The 25,267-nt window shown below is 47.5% G+C and overlaps 1 protein-coding gene across 1 annotated transcript in view; it reads right to left on the bottom strand.

The window, feature by feature from the left end:
• Nucleotides 1-25,267, bottom strand: part of kcc (solute carrier family 12 member kcc) — a 526,743-nt gene that overhangs the window by 422,891 nt on the left and 78,585 nt on the right. The window lies entirely within an intron of this gene.

Here is a 25,267-nt window from a genome sequence, read left to right as displayed (position 1 = left end):
TGACAACGAGCACACAGCTCAGTACGTCGAGCACGACAACGAGCACCATCTCGCAGCCTAGAACCGCTGCTTCTAAGGCATCCCGATCTCGCTTCGAAGAGTACTGAGCTTCCCTTGGAGTTATCATAAATTGTTTCTTTCTTGATTTCATTTTTTCCTCTTAAGTAATTACTCATGGCAGGTTTCTTTTCCATTGCCGCCTCCCATGAGATTACTTCAGCCTCTCTGACTTTCCGCATGACGTTCTTGCTGGTAACCTTCCTAGTTCTTTTCCTCCACTGCCAATCAATGTTTTTCCTGTACAGATACCTCAACACTCTCCCAGCCCATTCACTTTCTTTTATATTCCTCAGTCATTCTTCATACTCAATTTTACTGCGAGCTTCCCTCACTTCAAAATTAGTCCAGCCCATATCACCCTGCACAGCTTCATTTGTAGTCTTCCCGTGAGTGCCCAATGCGAGGCGACCCACTGACCTTTAGTTCCCGTCGAGTCCAGATTGTACCCCTGATTTAAAGCAAACAGCCGCATTTCCAAAAGTAAGTCCTGGAACCATTACACCTCTCCACATACCTCGGAGCACATCGTACCTATTCTATCCCCCATAGGCTCTGTGCTTCATCATGGCTGCATTTCTCTTCCCCTTCACTGTTATTGTTTTTTCCTGTGTTTCCATATATATATTGCCTTCGTTTATCCACATACCAAGGTATTTATATTCTGTTACCCGAGGTATTTCCTGGCACTGTATCGCCACTGTCTGTTCACTGTTTTCATTGAATACCAAAACACCTGATTTTCTAACACTAAATTTCAAACCTAAATTGTGGCCTTCCTGTCCACAGATATAAGCCAGACGTTGCAAATCGCTATGCATGTTAGCTAGCAACACAATGTCGTCCGAATGAAATAAACCTGGAAGCTGCTGCTTCACTACTGTAGCCGCCTGTTTGTATGAGAGATTAAAGCCGGTATTACTTCCTTCTAGCGCCCTCTCCATCCTCACCATGTACATCATAAACAGCAGTGGAGATAAAGGGCACGCCTGCCTCAGTCCTTTGTTGATATGAACTTTCTCCTCGCTCCTCATCCCTTCCCATTCAACGCAAACGGTATTTTCTAGGTAAATCTCTCTCAAAAGCTGTAGACAATCGCCGCCTAAGCTTTCCCCTTCCAGAATATCCCACAAAATGTTAAGGTCTACGTTCTCATAGGCTCCTGTAATGTCTAAAAAGGTCACATATAACGGTCTACTTTCTACTTTTGATATTTCAATACACTGAGTAAGAACAAATGAGCTATAATCTAAACGCCTACCTAATCTGAAGCCATTCTGAAGTTCTCCCAAAATGCCACTATTCTCTGCCTATGTTTGAAGCTTTAATTTGACTGCCTGCATTGCTAGCTTGTATATTACCAATGTAATGGTCAGCGGTATATACGAGTGAATATTATCTTTCTCCCCCTTACCTTTATAAATTAAATTCATTCTACTTTGTCACCAACTGTCTGGTATTAGTCTACCTTTAAAATTTTTCCACTGATTTCACCAGAGCTTCCTTACTTTTTGGTCCTCGTTCATTAATCAGCCTAACGGGAACCTCGTCCAGCCCTGTGGCTGTGCGCTTAGGAATTTTCTCTTCGGCTTTCTTCCAGTAGAAATTTGTCAGCACCAGCTGCTTTTCCACCTGGGTCTCTTTCATGCTCTTTTTTTTTCAAATAGAACCTCGTCATTGCCTTGGAAAGATTCGGGTGTTATTTTTCGGATGTAATTTATTGCCGCTTCGCCTTCCAGTTTGTTTCCATCTTCGTCTAGGATATGTTGTTGTATGGTTGTTGACTTCCTGCCTAATAATTTTATGTGGTTCCAAAATATTCTAGGTGCGGCCTTCTTTTTCTCACGTATTTCTGACAAAACAACGTTCACTTTCACCTTTTAATTTTTCTTGCACCAGTATTTGAAGCAGACTTTTTCTCCCGGTATATTTCACATTTACTGGCTACTTCATCCTGCGGCAACTGCGCGTTTTTTGTTTTTGTTTTTTGCCTGCCTGTGGTCTCGGGATGCTTTCTGTCGTTCGGCGATCGCTTCTCGTATCTCCGTGTTCCACCAGCTTATCGTTTTTTTTTTTTTCCCTTTCAAACGAACATGTTGTTTCTCTTTCCGTATTTCTGTCATTATTACAGTTAGAAGCTCACTATATTCCCACTCTTCATTTGGCCATTTGCCAAGTTCTTCCTCGACTCTAGTGACTATACTTGTTATTTGCTCAGCGTTCAAATTTGGACTGGCCATCTTGCACTCCTTGCTCTCTTTCCCAATTACGACGATGCGGCGGAGGCGAGCGCCATCTGGAAGTCTTTGAAGGAAGCGGGCGCGCCGCTCCGTGGACTCGTGAGATATTTACGCGCCGGCGTGCGCAAATGGCGGACGCCGTCTCCGGTGTGGTCATTGGAGAAACGCAGGAAAAGGGCCTTGTTTGAGCTTTCGCGTAACAGAATTTTGTTTTCTCGTATATTCAAATTACAATCCGAGAGCTACATTTGTCTGTATGTTGTGTGTAAGTTATAGTTTACACTTTTTCCATGTATTTTAGCTTGAGAAATTCCATTTGTTCAATGAATTCCTTGCGTCACATGAACGGCCTGGGTATGTGTGGTTAGAAAAATGTCTTTGCTGTCACGACGCCCGACGCTGGGTAGATGACGCTGCTGCCAACGCCGCATCTTTTTCGACACGGGCTCCTTAACGTTGTCGCGTCAATAACGCTTCATTGTTTTCAGAGCCTCCGACTCGTGTCGTTGCTTCGACAGGTGCGGTCACTCTCTGCGAAGACAGAGCATTATTGAGCTGTAGACATTTATCTCATTCCGTTCCTTGTCAGACTGATGTTGTTTCGTTTTCAACGGGAGCACAATCTTTCGAGAAAATTTCATACACTTTGCAAATAAAGCCAATCGGCAAGACAGCAAGGATGAATTGTTTCTACCGCGCAGCGCCATACGGCGCGAGCAGTTACGATATACTGGCGCCGTTTGCGATCGAGGAAAACTTCATTACATTCTCAGAGGTCGACGCACGGAGAGCGGAAGCTTATGTCTTCCACATTCACGCGTACAGTTGCCCGCTCGACGGAGGGCTTCATTTATTCTCTGCTAGCACTTATAAAACTCCTACACATGTAGGGAAAGTTACGAAGCAAAACAATTGAAATTAAATAAAATGTCAACAGCAATATTAAATTCTCTACGCACATTCTATTTTACAATGGGAAAACCTGATCGTAAGATCAGATGAATTGAATTCTGGGGTTTTACGTTCCAAAACCACGATTTGATCATGAGACACGCCGTAGTGGGGAGTCCGGATTAATTTTTACCACCAGGCGGTCTTTAACGTGCCCCCATTGCACGGGACAGAGGCGTTTTTGCACTTCGCCCCTATCGAAATGCGGCCGCCGCGGCCGGGATTCGTACTCGTGATCGCGTGCTCAGCAGCGCAACACCATAGCCGCTAAGCCACCGCGGCGGCTAGATCATATGATGAAGTGAAGTTTAGCGAAAGGGTGCCGTACTGCAGGACTGAACGTGTGGAGGTAATATTGTTTCGGTTTGCAAGAAGAAAAAGGAAAGCCGATGTCCTGGAACAGTAAAAAAAATGTCACACAAATTCTGACCAATTGTCTACTAATGCGTAAGCATTCTTTGACCAGGCTGTTACTTCGCTTTTGCTTACTTGCTTTTCCTAGCTAATGCACGTCCACCTATCATTTTTGCGGTGCCAAACAAATGAAATTAGTGCACTGAAGGGTGTGGAGATGAATTGCCAGGACGCTGCATAGCCCCTTCAAAGCGTTCATATCAAATGAGCCAGGACGTCGTCACAACCGGTTTTACCACAGCTGTATTTTTTTGTTTTTTTTCTTATACTTTCTCTTTTTCCTTTTTTATTACGACCTTGACGTGGCAACGGTGAAGTCACAACCTTTTTAACGCCACCGATCATTTATTATTATTATTATTATTATTATTATTATACAGTTATCGTATGTACTAGTCGGTTATATTTATACTCAGCAGCTCCACAGCAGGTTTCGCTGCACACACAGCCACACTGCGAGAAGGTAAGCATTCAAGGCGGCCTGACGGAAACTGCTTTCTCTCTGATCAATTTTTAAAGCGAAAGCTTTACTGGCCGCGAACTTGCGATTTCGCCGTGGCGGTGCTCCGAGGAGGTACATGGCGTCACAACGCGCGCCTCGCCACGGATATTTCTCTCTCTCTCTCTCTCGCTCCCTAGTCACTACTGCGCATGCGCCACTAGTAGCACCGAGCCACAGGTGTTCCGCCGCTGCGCAGCGCCGCGCCTTTGCGCGCCGGCATTTGGTATGACGTCACACCGCGTTTCTCGACGTTGCGCTCGCCTCCGCTCGCTTCGCCAGCTGCGTCGCATGCCTGATAACATGTCGGAGGATTGAAAGGGAAAGCTCGCGTGCGACGCAACCACAGTTGAGGCGGCAGTATGGACGGTGACAATTCTGATAAGCAAGAGGAGGGTTGGAATCGACATCGGAACGAGATGAAGAGGAAACGAATCGCCGAGGAAACAGACGAACAGCGCGCCGAACAACTGGCTAAACGCCGTAACATAGCTGGACAACCAGACTAACCTGGACTTGCAATCAAGATTAACCAAGGCTAACCATTCTGTGCCTAACTTTCGCTACGTATATCCTGGCATAGCCGAGCTAAGCCACTGCCAATTTTTTAACTGTTTCTTATCGCCAATAAAGCTACCAGTCATCTACATTTACACTAGTGTAACGACGAAATGTTTTCACTTCGCAAGTTATGCGATACGAGGCATTACCCTTTTCGCGTGGCAGGCAGATTTTGCGGATAACGCGCCATAGAATGTTTACGCATTAAAACGTACAGCCTCACTAAATTGTCTTGGTAGTAGTACACCGCAAGGAAATAGGGTGAAAATAAGCTAGTGAGTACTAGTTACGTTTGTACATGTGCGTGGTATAGTTCGAGTTAACATACACATAATTGTGCAAAGCTGTCAGCTATTCTATGTATACTGCATAGATAATATTCCCCGATGACTACATTAGTACTACTCAAGGTCATGAAAGGGCGGCTGATTCGCTCATTTGAGTCGTACAGGTAAAGATTGCATGTTGTAAAGAGTATACAGATAAAGCAATCGATGGCGACAATTTCATTATTCTCGACATACAACGGTTCAAGTAGTAAGGAAGTCTCTCGAGTTGTCGATTAATTGGCCCTTACTCTGCGATCAGCTAGCCTCCTGTTTAGGTCAGATGGTAGAGCGACCACCCAAGGAAGGCGTTGGTCCCGGGTTCGAGTCCCGGACCAGGACGAATTTTTCTTCAACTGCAAGGCTTTCTTTTCTGAGAAACCTGTATGGGTTTCCCTTTTAGCTTCGTGATACAATTCGGGTGGATGCCAATTTTTCCCTTTCATGTACTTTCCTCCACCTTGCGGGCTTCGACAGAGCTGATTTGCCAAAAATATTTATACAGTGCAACTGGCATAAAAAGTCAGCCTCAAAGGGAATTCTGTTCGCATTCCATAAAACACGGAAAGTTTAAACAAGGATTTCTATAAAGAAAGCAAACATCAAATTGTAAGATGGACTAATAAAAGCTTCATTTTACTTGTGGTATACTTTTGCATCATGAAATAATATGGGGGAAAATAATCGAAGGACACCTAAGCACTTATGAGTTGTGAATGCGAAAGCGTTATGTCCCATTGAACGCCACTGAGCGGTCCTTTGAGTTATGAACTCCTCGGGAGCGCGTTGAGACGCTTGGACAACGCCTGCAAGATAGCACAAGGCCGGTGCACTTCAATCAGTGACGTCATGCTACCTTGTACGACTGTCATAGAAGCTAATGGCGACACTCCCGAGTAAGCCGCAGTGATTTTGACGTCACCGCCTTGGCCGCGCCGGGCTTGCCAATGGTAATTTCGGTCCAAGTAGCACGATTTCATAAAGCAGAGTGCACAGGCCTGTTATCTAGAAGGCGCTGGTTTAGCCCCGTGGGTAAAACACTCGGCTTCTGAGCGTGGGGTGGCAATTTCTAACTCACTACCGCCAATGCTTCTTCATTTGGAATTTGTAATTTTTTATAATTAATTTCTTCATAGCAATTACCAAGGAGAAGTTAGAACGCAGGCGAGAGGTTGCGCGGACAGGCGGATAACACAGGCTTCCGAGAGCAAGGGTGACGTGGCGTCGCGGCGACTCCTTCTCTCCTCAAGCAGCACCTTCGTCCCTTCACTTTTATTTCCTTAAAGACCCTCACTGGGGGTATTACATAAGGGGTGGGGTTTACAGATGCTGTTTGTTCTAATTAGTGGCCACATGAGTACAATGAACAATGTTAGTATTAAGCTTATCAGCAAACGTTGATGAACAGGTGATATCGGCGATGTGACGGGGCAGGCCGTTACAGTAGGCTGATGATCGGCAAAAGAAAGATGCAGAGAAGGTTGTAGTATGGTTGTGTGGACGGATCACTAGCAAGGAATGCCCTGTACGCAGGGAATGGCGAGGGGGTGTGGCCAACACATATGGTGCATGATGACGCGAGCTGTAATGAAACTTATGAAAAAGGATGAACGAATCAATGCGACGCCGGGATGATAGCGTGTTTAAGGCGGACTGTGCTTTTAGTAGTGATACGCTCGTGTTATAAGAATGCGATGAATGAATGAACCTTGCCGCCCGATTCTGAATTCTTTCATCAGCATTGATAAGGTAAGTTTGATGTCGCGACCAGATGGGGGGATGCGTATTCAAGCTTAGGACGTAAGAGCGTCTTGAGTGCTATTAGGATTTGGCAGACGTAGCTGTAGAGATGAACTTGGGACGACAGGGCTAGGCGAGCAGGATTTACATTTAAAGCATGACATACATTGGCAGTCTTGGGGCACTCCCATATGGAGCCCGCAAAACTAACATACAGCAAACAGTTTACGAGCACACAGCTCACTAGTACATTTCTAGTATGACAGAGCACTCAGCTCCCGACAACGAGCACGACACGAGCACCCCCTAGCAGCCGGAAAACGCTGCTTATAAGCTCTCCGCTTGACGTCATAGTTCGACGTCATCGTTCGGTCGTGGACGGAGCACGAATGGTCGGGAAGGTTCGTCCAAGCATTGTAAACTTGCCGCCGCCCCGCACTATCGTTTACGCCCACACACACGCAAACACACAGGTGCGAACCCATACACACAAAGGCTCTGGAGTCGACGACCGAGGGCTTCGTAGAACTGCTCCGTCTCGGGTGGCGCGGCCAAGTACCAATTTCCGGAGTTGATCGCGCGGCACGTGGCCGCCGGTAATCCGCAGTTCTCGGTACCGCCCAGCTTTCAGTGCCGACGTCAGAGGGCTTCGTAGAACTGCTTTGTCCCGGGTGGCTCGGCCACGTACCAATTTCCGGAGTTGATCGCGCGCCACGTGGCTGCCGGCCGGCCGCAGTTCTCGGAAGGGCGCCCCGACTGGTGGGCTTGGAACACGTGCAGCGGGCTGAAAGCTGGCACGTTGCCACCCCGTACGGCCATTCTTAACAGCTCCTCCATGGCCCGGAAAATCTCACCTGGCCAGTGCTGGCAACCGCTGGGCAGGAAGAGAATGGCTGGCGAGCAAGATGACGGCTTTGCTCTCTGCAACCCCTGCGTACTCGAAATGCCTTCAACCATCTTACAACAACTGGCACAGAAGAGTCGACCCGGCAACACAATACCGCTCAGCGTTCAAACGCCCGGAATTAGCTGCTAACCCACCAGGCCTCCTATCACAATTTCCATGCAAGTCACTCAACTGGGAATCCCAAATTTTGCCCCAAAATTTCGTGCCGCCAAAGCGAGCGTTCACGTTCCTCCTGAGTTCGACCAAACCCGACCGTCGCGCTGCACAAGAGTAAAGGTTTACGCAGAATTAAACCGAAGCCTTTCAAACACCAATACTCAATCATAACTTCAGCAGCATAACTTCGCGAACAGCCTGTTCCTACCCTATCACAGTGGCGTACTTATTTCATGTACGGCTGCCACTGAACCGTCTGGCCAACTCCACAGCTACGTCATCACAGACGCGCTAAGTTTGAGGTCCCTATTCCGAACACGTGCTTGCATCATACAAAGTTTTCATCACGCTGACTCAGATTTGTTCCTTTAGTCCACACAGGACACGTTCCTTAAACAAACAACCACACTTGCGTAACTTACGCAACACAGAGGAACCTTCGAACAAATGTGTCTTCTAATAACTAGCTCTACGCACGCGTACTAGAGAAGTCAGAATACGGCCGCCCTCGACACACACGAGCAACCCAGTCATAAACGTTCTGCTTCCTTCCGTCCACACAGGACACGCGCTAATGGACCTAAGAGATCTTCTCAGTGCAAATCACGCACTTACTGAAAATTCACGCGCTTAACCTTTAAAATTCAAAAACACTTAAAAAGAAAGAAGGTTAAATAACACACACGCGCGTTACGATAGGCCTCTCAACGATAACCTTGACCTTCAGGTTACTCACGCATACACAAAAAAAGAAAGCCTATATACTTATTAATGAACACCTCGGGAGACTACAGGTTTACTTTAAACGCGTCTTTCAAATCTCGAGCTTCTCAAACAAAACATAAACAGAGCTCATACCTTACTTATTGAAAGAAATCCTAGTCTCAAATCGCGAAAATCTGCAAATGTTCAAAAATAAAACAAAACAACACTACTACGGAAGCTCTTGGCCTCCCGTTCCCGATTACTTCCGACTGACTCATACTTTTGAGCCGTACTCGAGGTGGTCGCGGTTTAAAAGCTACTCTGGCTACGGAGGAACAACAAAAGGGCTGACTCACTATCAGCTCCCCCAAGACGTTACGGTCTCCTGCCAATTTGAGTCCTCGCGCCCCGCTTTCAACATGACCTCGACTGACCGCGTCGCTACTCCCCACCTGGTCTCGTCTTGCCACCTTGCGCTTCTTTGTACTGCACGCTGAGCTTCGAAGAGAACGACGGAACGACGAGGAATTTGACTGCCCCGTGCCCTTTGTCCGCGTCCGTGCAGAACAAGCTTCTCGGTCCCCCTTTGACCGGTGGCTCGAACGTTTTCGATGCGTCAACATCGTCAGTGACGACCGCACCTTTTTCCTCGCGCCCTGCCCTTTTGGGTTTCTCGCCATCTTTGGCGGCGCTACATTAGTGACCGTCTTTCGGTCTTTACCACGCTTCTTTTTACGGCGCTCTCTTCGCACTCACTTTCATGTCGCCTTCTCGTGCCTCGTGCTGGCCGGTACACATTTCGTCGGCCCGGATCGGTCTCTTACCCGCACAGTCTGAGTGATTTACATTTAAATCTACTCTCACTTTGCCTCGACTGGCGGACAGCTCAACCGACTCTGGAACAATGCAGCAGGCTTTACTCGAGTTATGCAACTCGCACTCTTGCGAACTGCCCTCTACTGCATTGCCCAGCTCACGCTGTGCATCTGCACACAGCCCGTCGGCATCGATCGCTGTCTCACGCGCACAGTCCGAATGATTAACATCTGAATCATCCCTATCTAGGCTATCTAGACTGGCGGAGAGCCGCACCGATCCCTGAACAATGCAGTTGTTCTCTCGTGAGCTACGGAGCTCGCCACCCCGAGAACTATTCTCAACTGCATCGTCCAGCTCGCACTTCACTTCTGCACGCAGATCTGACCTGACATGGGTGCTCGCGTCTGTCAAGTCCGTAGTATTCTGTACCTCGCTAACGACCTCGCTACCATGAGATGCGACGCACACGCGCGGTAACTGTGCCAATTTGTTCGCAGCTGGCCTAGCTGTCTCTACAGTCATCTGTTGGCACAGCACCTCGTCGCTCTCAATCTGGCCTTTAACGGCCTCTGTTGCCACTAAGGCTTCGTTAGCTGCTAGCACTTCGAGTTCACCTATGAACGTGCTGCTACTCTCACAGGTACTACTACTTTTCTCGGCTTTCGACGAAAATCTGCAATCTACTTCTTCACACTTTTGCTGCGTCCAGCCTACAGATTTCTCAAGCCGCTGTTGACTTCCTGCGTTTAGCTGCTGCAAAAATTGTATCAGTTTCTTTACTGCTGCCATTTCTTTTTCAAGCTTTTGCCGTCTCTGCTCACGCTCTTGGCGTTCTTGCTTAATTGATTCCTGTTCCTGTCTTTTACTTAGAATTCGTTTGCACATTTGTTCTATGAATTTCAAATCATTGTTACTTTCTAGAATGGTTTTACGAATCTCTGATTCCTTCAAGTCCTCATCTACGTTTACCCCGATCTCCTCACACAACCACAACAGGTCAGCTCTCGTCAAACACATTAGGACCATGGTCGCTACTTTAAGCTTTGGCTCTGCTGTCACACAATACTTGTTGCGATACCTACGCAAATCAAAATACAAGTAAAAGATCCCAGCGAATCAAATTCAAAAACACACAGAAATTGAAGCCTGGTAAATCTTACAGCCAAAACCAAACGCTTACCCACTGAAGCAGCACCATATCACCAGTCCTTCCCCGCCGTATCCAGTCAGTTGCAAGAGGTGGTCAATCTCAAGTCGCTTCCAACTTGATCAGGATGCCGGTCGGTCACCATGTGCCAACGTCCGTCAGCTGCCGTTGCTGTCTCCCGAGTCGTAGGCCGATTTACGAGCCGCAGGCCGATCCCTCCGCTGCCATTCAGTTATTAGGATTTGGCAGACGTAGCTGTAGAGATGAACTTGGGACGACAGGGCTAGGCGAGCAGGATTTACATTTAAAGCATGACATACATTGGCAGTCTTGGGCCACTCCCATATGGAGCCCGCAAAACTAACATACAGCAAACAGTTTACGAGCACACAGCTCACAAGTACATTTCTAGTATGACAGAGCACTCAGCTCCCGACAACGAGCACGACACGAGCACCCCCTAGCAGCCGGCAAACGCTGCTTATAAGCTCTCCGCTTGACGTCATAGTTCGACGTCATCGTTCGGTCGTGGACGGAGCACGAATGGTCGGGAAGGTTCGTCCAAGCATTGTAAACTTGCCGCCGCCCCGCACTATCGTTTACGCCCACACACACGCAAACACACAGGTGCGAACCCATACACACAAAGGCTCCGGAGTCGACGACCGAGGGCTTCGTAGAACTGCTCCGTCTCGGGTGGCGCGGCCAAGTACCAATTTCCGGAGTTGATCGCGCGCCACGTGGCCGCCGGTCATCCGCAGTTCTCGGTACCGCCCAGCTTTCAGTGCCGACGTCAGAGGGCTTCGTAGAACTGCTTTGTCCCGGTTGGCTCGGCCACGTACCAATTTCCGGAGTTGATCGCGCGCCACGTGGCTGCCGGCCGGCCGCAGTTCTCGGAAGGGCGACCCGACTAGTGGGCTTGGAACACGTGCAGCGGGCTGAAAGCTGGCACGTTGCCACCCCGTACGGCCATTCTTAACAGTGCCAGTAGTTTAAAGCGATGCGGTGAATGATGCAGATGGCGTTTTAGGAATCCCAATGTTTGGTTAGCGGAGGCTGTAATGCGCGTTACATGAGCAGACCAGTGTAAGTCGTATGAAAGGATGATGCCGAGGTATTTAAATGTGTCCACTTTTTCTGAGGTAGTATTAGTAATATTATACGGTAAGTATATAAGGGCTGATGGCGGTGAGTGAACACGTTACTTTAACTTTTCAGAGTTAAGGGTCATTAACCAGTCGTTGCACGAGTCTTGTACTTTGTTATGGTCATCTTGTAAATTACTGTGGTCAGAGTGGTTAGTAACTATGCAGTAGATGACATAATCGTCAGCGAACATACGGATTTGAGAAGAAACATTAAGAGGAAGGTCGTTAATATAAATAAGAAAAAGTAAGGGGCTCAGAACGCTACCTTGTGGGATGTCAGATGTCAACAAGGTGGTAACATGGTGGGACGCCAGATGGTAGCATCTGGCGCGCCAGCACGGCAGCAGGTGTTGTCCTTTCGCCCGATCTGCTCCGTCGAGGCGCACACGCGACGTGGCGTCACAGCCAATGGGAATTTAGGCGCCGTTGCGCTGCTACATACGCCGACTGCTTCGCTTAATGGCCCATTTGATGCTCTCGCACCGAAAATTGCGTGATTTTTCTCGCTTCATGTGAACTTATTGTGCTGGCAACAGCAGTGGAGTCGTACGGTTCCTCCTCACAGAGAATACGTTTGCTTCGTGCTTTGTTGATTCCGTGCTCATAGAGAGCGTTATATAGATACAATCTTTAACGATGAGCTGGGGAAGTAAGCCTAATCGCCAGGCATGCTACTCCAGGTGAGAATTAAGGTATACACAGTGATCACATAAACAGCACGCAGACACAAGCGTGGCAGAGATATTCACGAAGTGAATATTTCGTGGCGCTTTTCTACGCACCGGAAATGTGCCGCTGCTACAAGTTGAAATCACCCTTCAAGCATAGTGCCGTGTTAAAGGTTGTCTCTCTGGCAAGTAGCGGCCGCAGTCACACGGAACATGTCGCAAGTGCTCGGGAGCCTAAGAGCATATTCGCGAGTCTGTCCGTTGAATTTCGCTCAGAAAACTTACGAATGCAAGCGAAGGCACAGTAAAGCTGTGAAGGTGCGTTTAGTACGAGTGTCAATGGATTTTGTGTAAACACTGGGAAGAACAAAGAGTGATGGTCGTGTAAACTTCCTAGCAAAAGAACCCGTTTGATATTGTCACTACCGGAGTCGAAGCCCTCCGGCCCCCAAAGTTACAACTCCACCGCTAACTCTAATTCACTACACCACCGCACTTGCCTTTCACAGCGTCAGTATTTCCTCAGCGTGGGTGAGTCATACGGCGGGCGCTCCAAACATATTATTATTATTATTATTATTATTATTATTATTATTATTATTATTATTATTATTATTATTGCTAACTTCTTCGAAACGCGGAAGCGACAAATAGTCCCCTAGCCTGCTTCAGCTCATCAGTATTGTATACATGTATAGAAGTCTAGCATTTCGTCTATCTCTTTTCTCTTCATAAAAACCTCTATCTCTATGTTGTATAGCGATACCTATACCCGTAACGACTCCAGTTCCACCAATATCTTCCCTGCTTCTTTTTCACCTAAACATCTCCTGGTTATCCCCCCTGCTGACCAGTTAATGCCTCCATCCGCTTTGAATCCCAACGCTTCTGGAAAGTAGACGTTCCATACCGGTCTTGCTCGGTGAATATCTTAGCATTCCGTAATGATGCACTGAATCGTTTCGGAAATTTTGCTGCAGCAGGTACATGCCTCATCCTGTTGCGAATATTTTCTCCGGCACATTTTTGTCTCCAGTTTGGGCTTCAGATTACAGATATTCCATACAGATACAGATACAGATCATACAGATATTCCCTTTCGATTTCTTTCTTGTCGTATTTGTAAATCATGATTGCCATTTTTGTTTCCATCCTTGGTGTCGAATTTACTGTCTCTGTTTCTCGCACTTTCTTTTTTGACGATTCGCGATTTTACATTCACACTTTCAAGTACTCTGCACTTGGTTGCCAACTTTCTTGACGGATGTGCACTTTAACCACTGATTTTTTTTTTCATCCACGGTCCTAAGTCTTCCTGAGATCAAAAGAAGCCAAGCCCATGTTAACCTGGAATGCCTCATTTGTGGTTTTACCGTGGACCCCTAGTGCCAACCGGCCCAGCGACGTTTGGTTATTACCTTAAACAATTACAAGATATCTGATTTTAAGCACACAATCACATTAATTAAACTTTATGCTGGCCCCATTACTCCTTCCAAAGTTCCTCGCACCCCCTCATCGAGCGCAGCTACTATTTAGTAGCCACTATTCAGCTGTAGAAGCAAACACGAAAATGAGCGTTTCTTTCCACCGCCCTTGTGTTTAGCGGTAATCAAAAAGTAAAATAACTCATGGATGTTGAAAATTTATTCGTTAAGGCCAAGAATTCTTCAGGATCCCACACTGCCAGGCATACTCAATTAACGCGTAGCCCTCGAAAAATAGAAAAGAAATCAAAGAGTATCACGTGGTATAGTGGTCATGTAAAAGAAGAGCTAGCTAAACACGAAAAGAGCCGATCTAACTGTTATTTGTACAGCGCTAGGGTAAGCAATTAACACGACTCCATAGAGGCCAGGTGCCTCGTGCTTTCGAGCAAGTAATTCGCCCGTGCGAGTTCACACAAACCTTCGTTCGTCTCGAAAGAGCAGCGGCATCGAAGATGTGCGTACATTGGTGAGACAGGCGCTCGATGACAGAGACAGCTGCCACTTCGCCCAATGATGTTTTGCAGCCAAAGGAGTCTGTAGCGCCGGTTCTCTTCTTTCTGTTTTAAAAACTTCGCAATTCTTGCACTAAGTCGACACAGAACGAGAGAGAATCGCTAAGAACAGGCGCCGATGTCTGCGTCTGCGGGACCCCCTGACCAAACTTCGCCCCTTTATTTGGTTCTTCTTCTTGAAAGTGGCCCTCGAGCGGGGTTTTCTGTAAATGTCTGACACAAAGAATTGACTGAGAAGTGAGAAGCGAAGGACAAACATCGCGATCAAGCCAAAACGTCAATATACCCTTTTACAGCTTGGTTCAGTGCACTGGGAACTAAAATGCTCACTGGAGATAATTCAATACAGTCATTCATACAAGTTAAACAATTATTAGGCATGGAAAAGCTTCCTGGGGTTTGAATGGCAGTGCCACGCAGGCAACGATTGGCTGAACACAAACAACCTTCATTTCACAAGAAGAATTGAGGGTGTCATGCAATGTCATGGGTACATCTTATTTCGATGGAGGTGTGACGTCACCTCACCCCTAGAGTATATAAAGCATCTAAAAAATTACAGACCAAAACCGAACGGCGATTGTTTCGCGTCGGGTACGAAACCATTGAAAGAACTCGGAGCAAGAACCTTAAAATGTGAGCGTTCTTAGAGCTGCTAACAACGTACTTGGATGCAGTTGAGTAAAGCTCCAATAAACTAGTTGCACCCGCATTACAATAGCAAAAAGCCACCGCCCGTGACACCGGTACGACACATGACACAGCTAAAAATTAATTAAATCAAAATAGCCCCGCAACTCAACCAGCACAAGCCATCATCATCATCATCATCATCATCAGCCTGGTTATGCCCACTGCAGGGCAAAGGCCTCTCCCATACTTCTCCAACTACCCCGGTCATTCTCCAACTACCCCGGTCACGTGCACAAGCTACGTGCACATAAAAAAGAACGAAGAAAGTTTTATTGCAAGGAAAACAAACTTGCCATTCTATACGCATATATTACAGAACGATATTACAGACTGCGCTGCCAAGGGCGCGGCAGAGCGCACCGAAATAACGGAATCGAAGCGTATGCACGGCATGCAAAAGTATGCATTATACACGGCATTGTTATTACAAACGCACGCGTAACGGCCGGTAAATCACGCAGAAGGAAATTAAAAGAAATAGAAAAGAAAGAAATATAATAGAAAGAAATAGAAAGACTTTCCAGAGCAGGCAGAGCAAGCTCAATCACGACCGCCGAGATGACTGTCAGAGCGTAAGTAATTGTTCGAGTCATATACGTTCTTCTTTCTTTCTTTTTTTTTTACCTCAGCCATTTGATTCAATCTGCAGTCAAAAGCTCCCGCTCGCCTCAATAATTTTGGGCATGGGAATGCTACGAAACAGCCGAGTACGAACGAGATGTCTCAGTCATGTTACCCGCCCTAATTTTCTTCAAAGAGAAGGAAAGAAAAAATAAACAAACAAATAGAAATGAAAACCCAGTTCGTCTTTCCACGGACGAGCCGCAACGCTTGCTTTCTTCAGACCCACCCACTTCAGCCCCCGCGCACTAGGGCCTTTATATGCATGAACACACTGCCTTTCCTTTTAATTTTCCCCGCAAGCCCAAGAATGTGGCGGCAAAGTTACCACTGATCGAGCGCGACACAGAAACAAAGCAAACGGCATAGAAGAAACGGCGCGCGAGTCGGCTTCGCCGCAGCTCGAGCGTGGCGTCGCCGCAGCCCACCCTTTCGGCGATCACCCACGCGGGCGTTGTCGAGCGGAAAGGCAGCGGCTCCTCGTTCCCGCAGTGCCGTCTTCGGAGCTACGTAGCTAGCCGCGTAGTTCCGTAGCACGCATTTCGCTCCCCATATTGCGCAAGCGACGAGCAGTGGAGCCAAGCAGCGGGAAACGGGCGAGAGAAAATTCTGTTCGACGACGGTCGAGCAAAAAATAAAGAAGAGGAAAGGAAAAAAAAAGAAAGCGTACCTCCCCTCCTTATCCCTTCCGCATATCTGGTTATGCGATTAATGTCAATTTCCTTTTCGCACAACTTTCGCGTGCCGCAGGCAGAAAAGAAAGAGCGCTTCGAGAGGCGCATCTAGGCCTCTGATGAAGGACAGTCGTTAATTAAAACAGCGCCACGTGGAAGGCAAAGGTGCTTCCCTCAAGCAGGGCTTGCGAGGAGAAGATGAATGCCCAGACGGGGCGCGATGGCCGTCCAGCGATCAATTAGGGCGAGTAGCGCGCTCTCCTCGAGCCACGGACACCGGCGCCCAAATTCAATTCGCGCCGCCACTCGCCCAGCCGCACGAGGCCCAAGAGATGCCACGTCGAGCGGTGGTGGCGGGGCCTCCTGCGGTTACGGGTCGTTTGCATGCCGCCAGGCAGGAGGAGCGACAGGCACGCGCCATGCCTTGGCAAAGGTCAGCGCCACTGGCGGAGGCAGCGAGCGCCACTGTTTCCGCTACAACCGTTAATTTCCATACATCGTCCGCCATTATGCGCTTTCCGGAGGGGCGCACTTGGACTCCATCGTCTGCGCTCCGGTGGCAACAGCCACGTGGTCATCTGCTCCACCGGGCATGCTGAGCAGGACGCGAACAGCTTCGAGTGTGGAAGCCTGCGCAGGATGTGTCGAGCCCCTAATGACGTCTCCTGTTGTCCAGTGCAAGTCGGCACACGATGACCCACGCGTAGAGACGATGTGCATTTCTGACGTACAACTAAGGAGCCTCATTCGCTGCCTGATCGCGTTGTAGGCCTTGGACGACGATGCTTTGGCGCAACCTGTCTTCTTTCAGACAGCGAATCGGAACGACGTCTACGTATTCCATTTTTAATGATATTATTAGCCGAGAATAGATGTTCACGACTTTTCGCGGCGCTTCCAGTTTGCATGCGATGGGTGATACCTCTGTACAGTCACAGTATTCTAACCTTTTTTGGATGACGTTTTATTTCTTATTGTTAGCTTTTCCTATGTGAATGAGTGTTCTTTTCTTCTATCGGAGGTTCTGAAGTTGGTGCACTCTTTCTCTCTGGTGTCGGAAATAGTGCGGCTAAGAGCAACGTGGCCTCGCAATCGCGCTTAAACGTTTTAATGCGTTATGCCTTATTTGGCACGAGATCAAAAGGAGTCGCCCCCTGTCGGACTCCGGCGGAACCACGTTAGTTCATGTGGATTTCTCCTCGCGTTGTCGCCTATACGTAGTAATGGGCACGCATGCGTGTACGGTGTGCATATTTTGCAAGCTGTTTGTTTCATGATTGTAGCGCCCTCATGCTAGGTTGTCTTTGAGCACGATAAGTTATTGTACTTGTCGAGAACGACTTGCGTCATCATCACGCCCTACGTTGGCCACATACGTTTAATGGCTGCTCATTCGTTGAAGCACATAACAGAAGGCGTTTCATGTCTATGAAGTGGTCGCTGCAGGATGTGAACGAAGCAATCAAGCCACTCCTTGTCAGATTCCATATAACTCGAATCAAGCGACGTGAAGTTTGCACATCAGTGAAAGAAAATACCTTACGCGTTTTCATTTATCGCGTGATACAGCTTATTCAGCGGTATATTTATATGACCATAGTCTAGGATTTCACGACCAGCTTTAGTTACATACCAGGTGTATTCATCTGCTGAATTGAAGAACACGGCAATTAGGCCACTGTGCAGGGTGTTTTTTTTTTTTTTTTGTCTTGCCTAACAAATATTCAGGAATTAGTCAGAATACAAGCGAAATACGCACCCGCGGGAAACACCAGGAAAAGTATTAAAACATAAAAATTGGCAAACAAGCCACAAGAGCCGCTGGGCGCGGTCCTATCGCTACCAAAATTTAGTATGTACTTTAGAGTTTTGAGGATTTCATTTAATCGCGGGTTTTAACGTCGGTGCTATGAGAGACGTCACTGTGGAGGGCTCCAATTTAATGTTGCTTATTTCGGGTTCATTACCGTGCGCCTAAAGCAGGGCACACGAAGTGTTTTTTTTTTTTTTTTTTTTTTTTTTACAGCTTGTCTCACCGGAATGGGTTCACCGTGGCTGTGAGCCGATTCCACGACCTCGGGCTCAGCAGCGGAAGGCCGTAGCCACTTAGCCACTGCGGCTGGTCGGTGTACATTCATTACTACGTTTCGACTCTTTGGCACCTTGATATAGCGTGGCTGTACACAGGCGGCTCTGACTGAACAGCTACTGCTTTGGAAAGTAACACCCCATGAATAAGCAAACAAATCACTCAGTCAGTCAGTGCACGACTGTGCAACTGCGCGAGAAAGCGACAGCGCTACGCATGCAGCCACACAGTGCAGTGCATTCCACGCTATTGCTGAGAAACACGGACCGAGAACGTCTCGACTTTCCGTTACTTTGAATACCTGCCATTCTGGCTGCAACCACTCGCGGTCCAAGCAGTCGGCAAAATAAGAAAAACAAAAAACAAAGATAAACGAGCGGGCACCCAGAGGCGCACACGGACACGACCGCCCCGAGGTGCATGCACGCGGCATGCGGGTCGTTCGATCAGACGAAGAAACAAAACGACGCGCACTAATCTGCATTTCTCTCCCGAGTCCCATTTGCGCAAACACTTCCGGCAGGGCGACTCGTGGCACAGGCACGAAAAAAAACAAACAAATGTGCATTTTCGCCTCTCGGGCTCTTCTGTCTGAATTCACTGCTTGTACGCCGCTTCGCAAAAGGAGCGGCTACGGAAATCTGAGACGAAGCAAAGAGACGGAAGAGCCGCCAAATAGTGGCGAACTGCACGTGATTCCGACCTACAAGCAAGCTTTCGTTGACGCGATAGGACATGGAGCGCAGTGAAAGAAGCTGCGGCCACGAAAAGGAACAAAACTTCTGAGCGCATTGAACGTGAAGTGGGTGTCGACTGCGAGCTGAAACAAACTGCTGGATACGTACCCGTACTATGAGAGAGTGTTCAAGAGCAGTTTACTAGCGACAGGGAAAGCAAACCGCACAACACGAGCTCGGTGTTAACATGATTGGAAAATACCTTGCAAAAAAGAAGCAAGCACAACGCAAAGAAAGCGTCTCATGACGTCCTTCTCGAACATCGCCACCGTCGTTTCACAACGTTTCACCGTCGTACACCGTCGTTGTACTAGCATCGCGCCTGAGTACAAATGCCAGAAAACATTCTGAATATCATATGCGCTTAACGCGCCTTTGGGCGGTGAAAGATAGACAAGTAGGGCTTTTTTTCACACATGCTTACTTTAGAACTCTCTATGAATGCCTGCGCGAATAGGGGGTGGAATTCAGTATTCAAGCTCTGTAAGGTATTTATTTACAAATACCAGGGGGGAGCCCTTGTGGGGCATAGTGTAAGGGGGGGTGGGCAGTACAGTAAAGAGATACGTCAAGATCAAAATACGTAAACACCTTAACAAAATAAGACAATGATTAGCGCAGTAAGATGAGATTAAACCATGCCCAAAACTTAAGCTATACACCATAGAAGACAGGAAGTAACGACAGTAATCAAAACTTCTAAAGAACAAACCCAACAACGAACAAAATGCCAATTATATCTAAAAGGAACCAGTGCTACGGCGAAAAAAAAAGAGAAATCACAAAATATTGCTTTTACGTCAAAAAGAAGAAAAAAGACGGGCATATTATCAATAGTACTATAGGCAAGTACTTCTGAATCTTTTGTTTAGTGATTAAATCTTTTTGTTCGCAAGAATTAATTGTCGGCCGATAAGATATGACAGGTATATTTCGAAGAGATATAAACACAGCAAAATGTATTACTAGTCAAGCACAAGGGCCAGTATTCACAAAGAGCTCTTACGCTAGAACTATTCGTAAGCAAATTCCAGTCAATCCTGACGCTAGAAATATTAGCGAAGGCGGCCGGCTTACTACAAAGGAGACTGGCGATCGAAAAGCTTTGCGAATTCGGCCGCAGATTGACAGTGAAGAAGCCGAATTTAGCATGTCGCGTAATGCTCTGAACAAAGAGACGGTGGAGTGTTAAAGCAGCGTGACATGTAAAAACCAAGGAAAGGCAAATTCAGTCGAGGGGACAAAAGAAAAAGGTATAACGATGAGATCACCACTAAAGAGTGGCATCGACTGAAGCAGTTCTTTATCCTGCTGCGTACTGTTAAGAACGGCCAGCTGCAGTGCAAAGTTTTGCCAACCCGTTGCGACTGTGGAGGCAACATCCCGGGAGCATCGCCGCCAACCTCTAGCCACGGCGTGACTAAATCGACTTTGTGTCGGGGAACAATACGCGCATCCCCCACTCTCCGTCGCTTCAGCTAGGATGCATTCGATGCAGCAGGCTTTGTGCTGAAACCGCCGCCAACCTCTAGCCTCATCGCCGTTGTGACGGAATGAGTTCGGCGGGCCAACTATTGTTACCAAACTCCTCAACGCGGACCTGATCTGCTACGGGTGCGCGAGTTGCCGCGGGAACGCCGTTTTGCACTCCTTCCCACGCACCGACCAAGACGCAAGACAACGCGCTACCCGGAACGGCTCTCGAGTTCTACGAAGCCCCTCCGACGTCGGCTCCGGACCATCGCCCCTGTGTGTATGCGTGTGTGCGCATGTGTGTGTAAACCGTGCCGCGGAGAGGCGGCTAGTTTGCGATGACTAAACGAACGTTCGCATCGCCTTGTATCGGGAGAGGACCGAGTGTTTAAAAACCGCTGTTGTGCGGCTGCTCAGGACACTCTCTCTCAGGCAGTCATGTTAGACTGATGTACTTTCTCAAACAGTCATGTTAGACTGATATAAATACTGTAAATAAACCCATATTCCTCGTTCTCGATGAGAAGCAGTCCTTCCCTTCATCAACGTCCTCAGCGTGGATAAGTTGGACGACGGCATGGGCCAGCTACCTTCTAATTCATGCCCGACTCCAATCTTGACAACGGATCACGAGCGATGGGATTGAGCCCCCAATCCTGACAGTACATAATTAGGCTGAAGATAATGACGGCGGCGACGAGGACGATGGCGGAAAAATGAGAAAATGTGCGACTACGTGCGTTCTCTTAACTCCCCTTTCGCGTGCCCCATTCCCCATTTTGCAGTGGAGGCGCAGCTGAAGGCTGGGAGAGAAGAAAGTATACAGGGAGGTTCACCAGGACCCGCACTATATAGTTGCCTGCCTCGTCACTGGGTAGGGGACAAAAGATGACAGAAAAGTGAGGGGGGAAGACACGCGCCTCGGTCGTCGTCGTAGCGCCCGAGGTGTGCGCCTTCGCCGTGCACAACAAAGTGCCCCGCATGCTCTCCTCTGCGCAATTGGATCAAGGTGACGCCGGAGAGTAAACACGCGCGTGTGCTGGGGAAAACAAACAGCCTCGCCAGGCGCTCGGACGCTGCGCGAGACTCGCCCACGCGGGAACAAGATTTGCGCCGCACACGTTCCCCGGGTCTGCGCGGCCGCGTGCAGCGAAGCTCGCTCTCGAGACTGGCCTAATTAATGGGCTCGCCGCAGCTGGCCAGACGCAGGAATCTCGGGGGAGAATTCCCAACTTGCACGTCTTCGATCTGTTCGACTGCACGCGCCAGTCGACTGCTTTTCCCTCTCTTCCCCGCAAAAGATTCGCTGCTGTGGTGGACGCGCGAATTCGTCGCTGCGGTTAGCGATCGACACTTTGGACGTAGTAGCCGCGCTCACAAACAAACAAACAAACAAAAAAAAAAACAAACAAACAAACAAAGGTGAAGGTCAATCCGAACGCAGCATTGTCAACTGAGGTCTGCGAAATCGCGTACCTTTTATTCCTAAACAGGCCACCATCACGGTTGAATAGGAACGCGTGCTGACGCTACGCCCATTGGCCCTTGACACTTAATATCAGAGCTGAAAAAAAAAAAAAAAAACAAGCGGGAAAGGAAGAAAGAAGGCAACAGAGAAGTTCCACTCTATGAAGCGAAATTTCAGTAACGTCCTGCATGCATTCCTCCAGCTCCATGTAACACTTCTTGCGTATCTTGCGGCAAAACTGACCTATGCGCCAGGCGAGCAGAGAGGTGGAGCGCTGTTTCTGTCTGGTACTTGGTTTGTAGTAGTAGTAGTAGTAGCAGTAGCAGCAGCAGCAGCAGCAGCAGCAGCAGCAGTAGTAGTAGTAGTAGTAGTAGTAGTAGTAGTAGTAGTAGTAGTAGTAGTAGTAGTAGTAGTAGTAGTATATTTCGGCCGAAAAAATATTCAAGTGAAAGTATTAGTACAAGTACATAAAAGGTGTTCTTTTCTAGTTACAAATTTTTAAAAATTATAGGGATATTTAAATCCCCGTAACGTTATGTTCACCATTAGGGTGACCAGATTAGTAGCCTTTAGACACGCAGTAACTTGTGCAGTTAGGTGCACAATTATTGGGATCGCGAAGTTAATTTTTTAATAATTGATGTTACGTGACTAATCGATTTAAACAGTTTGGAAGCCAGCCCTCGACATCGTCTAACTGAACGATGAAACGTTCAATAAGCAAGCTCTTGGGAGAGCTATGCCGAAAAAAATATTTCACTTTCATACGCACTCTGAAAGCGATAGAGGTTCGGAAAAAGATTGTCTACGACGCCGACCTCACCGTCCCCCATATTTCATCACGTTTCCACCGCCACCAATTAACGCTTCCACGAACCTTGCGGCCGGGAATCTTACGTCGACGGCGAGCAGCCAATAGTTTCAATGCCGGCAGCGGCGAACGCCTACAGCCGAAAACTTGCTGCGGCACTGAACAGATTCACGGTGAAATGATGGCGGAGATTGAGCGCACCACCGGCATCAACACTCCACGCTGATGTCGAAAGCAAAGCGACGATGAATGCAAATCGCAAGGCACTTCCTGACGGGTCAGTGTCAGTGGTGATAGTGACAGCATGACGAAATGCGAAGACGGCGAGTTCGAAGTCACAGGCGCTCCGTTGCCGGGTTTCCGTTTATTTCGGCAAGCCTCTGAAAGTGACATAGTTCTTCGCTTATACAGCTCTCAGAAGAACTTGCTTATCGAAATTTTCATCCTTCGGCTAGATAATGTGGCGGGATTGAATTACTGGAATTTATTAGTCAACTACGAACAATAATGAAGAGGTCAATTAAGGTAGAGGAGGTTACATTAAAATCATTGATTACAGAACTTCATCCTATATATACACATATTGCAGTCCCTCTTGTTGTTCCAATAAAACCCATTCTGATTCGGAAAATAACTTCATTAATTATCGACATAACTTCGCATTTCCTATTTATCTAAGGGCTATGAAACTGACATATTGTATAATAAACGTAACGCAACCGTGATTTCTACCGCTACAATGTTAAACCATTGGTGCAGCTACAAAATTAAAGTAAAACAAAACAACCTGAACATCATCATCATCATCATCATCATCATCATCATCATCATCATCATCAGCCTGGTTACGCCCACTGCAGGGCAAAGGCCTCTCCCATACTTCTCCAACAACCCCGGTCATGTACTAATTGTGGCCATGTTGTCCCTGCAAACTTCTTAATGTCATCCGCCCACCTAACTTTCTGCCGCCCCCTGCTACGCTTCCCTTCCCTTGGAATCCAGTCCGTAACCCTTAATGACCATCGGTTATCTTTCCTCTTCATTACATGTCCTGCCCATGCCCATTTCTTTTTCTTGATTTCAACTAAGATGACATTAACCCGCGCTTGTTCCCTCATACAATCTACTCTATTCTTCTTTCCATAGCTCGTTGCGTCGTCCTCAATTTAAGCAGAAACCTTTTCGTAAGCCTCCAGGTTTCTGCCCCATACGTGAGTACTGGTAAGACACAGCTGTTACACACTTTTCTCTTGAGGGATAGTGGCAACCTGCTGTTCATGATTTGAGAATGCCTGCCAAACGCACCCCAGCCCATTCCTGAATATCAATCACTGCCAAAGTAGGCGTGACAAAAGCCGCCTATCAGTGGGCCCCCTTACAGGTCTCGGATGCAGTAACACTGTGATAATATAGAGTGATCGCGTTGAAAGCACCACGCCTTGTAGTCCTACATATGACTTGGAAAAATGGTACAGAGGAGGTCAATAGGAACTCGTCGTATGCCGAAAGTTAAGTCAGACCAGTGCAAATTCAAAATAAACAAGTGCAATACACCTTTGAGTGTCCATTCTAGCAATTAAAAACCATCTCGTTCGCCTCTGTACTTCCTTCTTCTCTTCCCTCCGATTAGGGGACGCTCCAGTATTTCTCAGCTTCATTGTCCTCTCTCCAAGCGAGGTCCTTACATTGTATGTTCAGCAATACTTCTATCCACATCCCTCCTCATATGGCAGGGGATGACGTTTCTGACTGATGCCTCTTCAATAATTTCTCTCTGTTCGTCCCCAGTAGTGTATAATGCATTTCACGGTCCCCTGCTGCATTAAGGTTTTTTATAACCATATGTGGTTTAAAATACAGGCCATTTCGTATCAAATCAAAGCCTCAAGATTCAATATCCGAATTCTCTGGTGCCGCTTGTCAAAGTTCCGCTTCATTGTACTGTGGTAGTTTCGGCGTTGTTGCGCAAACAATCGAGTTCCACAAAGGACAAATTTAACAGCGATGCCGACTTCCTTGTCTGCAGCGAGAAATAATACGGTATTTGTGTAAACGTTCCAAGGCATGGTCGGCATCTCACGCACCTGTGCAAGAAACATTGTGATGGCGAACTGCGGCTTCCAATGCGCATTTCCATCCTTCTTTTGAATTCTTGGTAAGGAACAATATTCAGGAGCTAAAGGAGATAAGGAACAATATTCAGGTCGCGTATTGTTCTTTCGGCGGGAGAGTTCAATACAGGATGAGAAATGAAGCGGGAAACCACACTTCAACACATCCTTTATCCGCCCAAAGGCGAAGATTCTCGCTTCGGAATGCTGGTACATTATAGGCAGCCGCAACTTTCACTTTCCTGAATAA

The sequence above is a fragment of the Dermacentor andersoni genome, chromosome 1 (assembly GCF_023375885.2).
Source record: "Dermacentor andersoni chromosome 1, qqDerAnde1_hic_scaffold, whole genome shotgun sequence".
Classification (NCBI taxonomy): domain Eukaryota; kingdom Metazoa; phylum Arthropoda; class Arachnida; order Ixodida; family Ixodidae; genus Dermacentor; species Dermacentor andersoni.
The sequence above is the reverse complement of the archived record's forward strand: the minus strand, read 5'-3'. Positions and strand labels throughout refer to the sequence as shown.